Genomic DNA, 5,226 nt, shown 5'->3' with positions numbered 1-5,226 from the left:
TTTATTAAACGAAAGGTTGGTTTATCCTTCAGTTTCCTCGACACAAAAGATAAATATAAACTAGCATGGAAAAGGAAAAGTTCGGAGGAAACTGAGATTGGAGCTGTTGAACGACAAAAAGTTACCCCTGAACGGAATAGAGTAAAATGAATGTTTATGCAAAAACTATTGTTAGTAGACCGCTAAAAAAGCGAATGACGTGACTTTTATTTCCTTGGTCAACTCTCGAAGCAAGATGAAAGCAGCTGGAAGTTTGTTTGCTATGTATAATATCTGAAGGAATTTTCTAGCGAATATAATTAAACCATTCAAATATTTGCCCAAAGAATTTTCATTTTGTTCTTCAAAGAAATCACAAAAGATAAATTTCGCAAAGAAGGATGCAATGCAATGAATAGCACTATTTGGTTTTCTGGTTCAACGGCTTCGCGGTACATATAACTTTTCAACAGTTTGAATTGTATATGTTCCAAAATGAGATAATCTGGAAGAAAACAGACAAATATCAACTGCGCAGCGTTTTGATGTTTTTGAAACTAACTAAACTAAATCCTAAAGAGGCTCAGATTTTATTATAGGAATAGAGGTGGGAATGGATTGAAATATTAAATAAAGGTAGCCATGAGTGTTAATATTTATGATTAGATCTATAATCGCTTGTAGGTTGGAAAATTTCAGATAGTTATATTCCCTGACTAAAATGAACTATCCTTGTGATGATGCGGATGCGTATCATGGGTTTCCGTGTTGTGTTTGCCTCGTTGCTGTGAACTTATTACTTGAACAGCGTTAAGTGTTTCACTATCATCAAACTGAAGCGAAGTTTACTCCGCAATACTCCTCCATAGTGGGATAACTCCAACAGAAAACACTAATGCGGATGCCTCGTGGAAAAATGCTTAGTTCTGCGACGTTATCCTAAAAGCGACCCAATGTTTCGCTTGTCCATATGAATAGAAGTGCTGTCCGGAGAGCTTGGGACCATCAAAATAGGTGGAAGTTCGAAGGAGTGACACTGATTCCTAATTCAGCGATTCAGTGATTTGAGTGATTTCGCAACATATTGTCGAGCGTATTCATAATATTCGAGAAACCGCAAGTTGACGCTTCAGGTATAAAAGGTGTTGTGTTTCTCTATGTGAGGAGCATAACGTAGTTCTCCATTGCCTGATAGCATTGACCCGAGATATTTAAATCGCTCAGTTCTGGGCAGGTTACTGCCACTGCCAGAGCTAAGCGATTTAAATATCTCGAGGGGCAGGTTACGGCCATTGCCAGAACTCAGCGATTTAAATATCTCGAGTCAATGCTATTAGCCAATGGACCACTGCGAAATGAAATTGCTTCAGGCATTAACGCAAGCTGGATGAAGTGGCATTCCATAACTCTATAGTTCTGAGTGTTGGCCGACTATAAAAGATAATGAATGACGTTTTGCCGTAATAGGGGCGAAGATGTTACATTGCACTGGTGGCGTGACACGTTTCGATCACGTCTGAAATGAGAATATCCGCAATCATGGAAAAACTGCGGGAGAGGTGTTTTCGATGGTGTGGTCACGTAATTCAGCTAATGAGAACTCACTTACCAATATTGTCCGAACATTGAAGTTAATGGTAAGCAACCAAAAAGCCGATCGAAACCACGGTGGTTTGATACGCTGGATGGGGATTTCAAGGCCTTGCGATTACATCCTGATCAGGCATTTGATAAAATGGAATAACGAAGCCGATCATGACGAGTCGACCCCGCTTGTGAGCGGAAAAGGCTGAAGAAAAAGAAACAGATGTGAGAAGTGATGAGTACACAACAGCTCCGTGCCACATAGCTAAAAATTTCATTGCCCCCTATTTTTTAGAAAGCGATTTAAATAGATCATTTGATGGAAACCCCTGTATTGACAACAGTTAACCTCATACGATTCACACTCTGAATTTAATATTATTAGCAAATGCCAAGAGTGTAACCTATATCAAATATAAACAAGTCGGGAAGCCGGAAGCTTGACGCTTCAGGTATGAAAAGTTTTGTGTTCATTTTATGTAAGAAATTTCAACGCAGATTTTTCTATCCGTATATAGCTACAGATCCAACATAATCCTTCATATTTTTCCAAACTACGAGACAAACGTACATATTACCGCCATAGATATTACGCTCACCCTAAACAAACAAACTGCCTATTTCCGAATACTGTACACATATATGCACGTATATAAATTGATCGTACCCATATTTCCGATTTACTTTGTGCACAAAAGTGTTCATATGTACATATATAGTACGTATATTAAATACCACTGGTTTAATGTACAAATATCTGAATTAGATACTACCCGCAAACTTCATTAGCATGCATATACCATATACCTACATACACACATCTCTGTTTGAAGTAATTGTGACTAAAAAACTAAAACAAAATAATTCTTTGCGACCTCATTCATGAGATGAATTCATATGTAATGATGATGTCATACAGGTTGTAGAGTGCACGAAATTCACACAAAATGGCAAAGTTTCACACCCTACAACTTTGTTAATAATAGTTTGATTGTCTTCAAACTTGACCAACTTGTGCATTATGGTCTTCATTATACCCATGCCAAATTTTATAATTCTGGGATGAACATAAGGGGGTTGCTGGATAAATTTCTAAAATGTAGAAATATACTATTATTAACTTTATTTGTGCAGATATCGGAACCGGATATATCTTGAGGCCTAGATTTCGTACAGATGCACCACTGAGATTTTTTTCAAACTTTTTGGTTGGATAGGTTCTGAGAACGAGACCTGTTTCACTTTTTGGGGGTCACATTTTGAACCCTCTCCCCCCTATGTTTCACCTAATATCAAATATGGAACCAGTTTCGAAAAGTACTAATTGGGCCCTTTAATTTGATACCCCACCTGTCCACATTTGATGAAAAAAAATGTTGCACTCTCCATTCACATGTATGGGGAGCCTCCCTGAAACTTAACACAAAATGGCGCCACATGCTGCATGTAAAGGGAACAACAGATCACACACGCTTACTAATTTTCGTGACAATCGGTCCAGCCGTTTCCGAATAAATTGGCTGTGACAGACAGACAGACAGACAGACAGACAAACAGATTTTTTCTTTTATATTCAAAAAATAATAAAAAAATTGTTTGAATTTAACGGAACCAACACGGCGGAACACTTAAGCTCCAAATAGGATTTTTTTTAGCTGGTTAATGATTGCTGATCGAAATAGGAACAGGTTGGAGTTTGGCTCCTCCCCTTTATATATTTCTCTCCCTGAATGCTGAATTGGACACTCAAGGCGCTCATACTGAATGCGTGTAAAAAGTGCAATTATTGTCTGGACGAGTGCAGGGAAGAGTGCGTAGCTTGTTGACAGCACGGTTGCTTCACATTACTCGTGATCTGGGGTCGGTTCTCGTTTCGAGCGCGGAAGGTTTTGCTTTTACATATTATATAACAAATAAATTTTTAAATTTCCAATTAAACGGTTGGTGAGTGAAGCCCGAGTTCGATCGATTGTCCACTTAAAGCGGACAAGTTTTCATAAACTACATTATTATAATTTCACTTTTTTGAGTTACATTACTGTAAGCAGTGGAGGAAGCGGAGGACTCCGGTGGGCTTCCTACTAGCAAAATGGCTAGTGGAGAGTCTCTATTGTTACCTTCTAGCGCGAGTGATCCTTTCAAGCGGAACGCAAAATTAGTGCGATCATCAGCAGCGAATTCGACGGAAAAACGCATGTTGGGCCCTAAAAGTAGCAGCAGTGCAGTTACTGCTGAAGCCGAGGGTGACGCATTTACGAAGCTGGGATCGATGATTAATAATCTAATGGAGTACGTTAACGAACGCAATAATGTACACCACGCGATTAAAGATCAGGTGCGTTCTATCAGGGCAACATACTCAAAGGCCAAAGAGGACGTGAAAGCACGGGCAGAAGGAACAGTGCCGATAAGCCAACAAAAAGCGATGGTTGCCGTAGCAATCCAAACCACGCAGAAGATATCTCTTCCCAAAAAGCTCTTTGGCAAAGAACTCTTCGAAAGTGAAAAGGATATCGCGGAAATTCGGAACAAACGATTAGGAGACCCAAATGAAGAACAGCAAAAAGGAAAAAAGAGAAACAGATGCCGGCGCAACCTAGGAAGAGAAGAAGAAGCTGCAAAAAGGAGCCAGGCCGGACGCGCTGATAATAACAAAAACCAACGAGTTGACGTACGCGGAAATCTTACGCAACGTTAAAGCAGATGCCTCCTTGACGGATCTGAGTGCAAATGTCACGCGGATAAGACGAACACAGAAAGGCGACCTGTTGTTCGAACTTAAAACTGGTGACGACGGAGGTGAAAACCTACGGAAGAAAATTGAAGCATCACTAGGTGAGGCTGCGGCCGTAAAAATGAGTAAGGATTCGGCGGTGATCGAATGCAAGGATTTGGATGAAGTCACCACAAAATCTGAGATCTGCGAGGCCTTGCAAACCCAATTGGGATTTCAATCACTCAGTGAGTCTAATGTGCTACGACTTAGAAAAGCGTACGGTGACACGCAGATAGCGTCGGTAAGTCTTCCTATTGAAGCAGCGAAAAAGGCGATTGCAGTGGGCAAAGTACGTATTGGATGGGTGGTTTGTCGGTTACGGGAACAGAGTCCAGTACATAAATGCTATAAGTGCTGGCAGGTTGGCCATATAGCGAAAGCTTACACTAGCTCCCAAGACAGATAAAATCTGTGCCGCAAATGTGGAGAACAAGGCCATTTGGCAAAGGACTGCAACGAAATGCCCAAGTGCGTATTCTGTGTGGAAGCGAAAAGTAGTAAATGCCCAGTGTTCAGAAAGGCGTTCATAAATAAGTACCAATGAAGTTTATGCAACTCAATCTGAATCACTGTTGAGCTGCCCAAGACCTACTTTCCCAAAGCGAGAACAACGTCGACGTTGCGATTGTATCTGAACAATACGAAAATCTTCATAGCGGAGTATGGATAGCAGACAAAACCAGTAAGGCGGCGATATGGAGCTGAGGAAGCCAAGCTATAGTAGATGCGAAAAAACATCCAGAAGACGGGTTCACCCGTGCCAAGATTGGAGGGATATATATCTATAGCTGTTCCGCAGCACCGAGCCTCACATTAGAGGAATTCACGTCATTGCTGGATAAACTATCCTTCAATGCAAGTCGCTACAACCCCAAAGTAATAACCGG

The sequence above is a fragment of the Hermetia illucens genome, chromosome 3 (assembly GCF_905115235.1).
Source record: "Hermetia illucens chromosome 3, iHerIll2.2.curated.20191125, whole genome shotgun sequence".
Taxonomy (NCBI): Eukaryota; Metazoa; Arthropoda; class Insecta; order Diptera; family Stratiomyidae; genus Hermetia; species Hermetia illucens.
The sequence above is the reverse complement of the archived record's forward strand: the minus strand, read 5'-3'. Positions refer to the sequence as shown.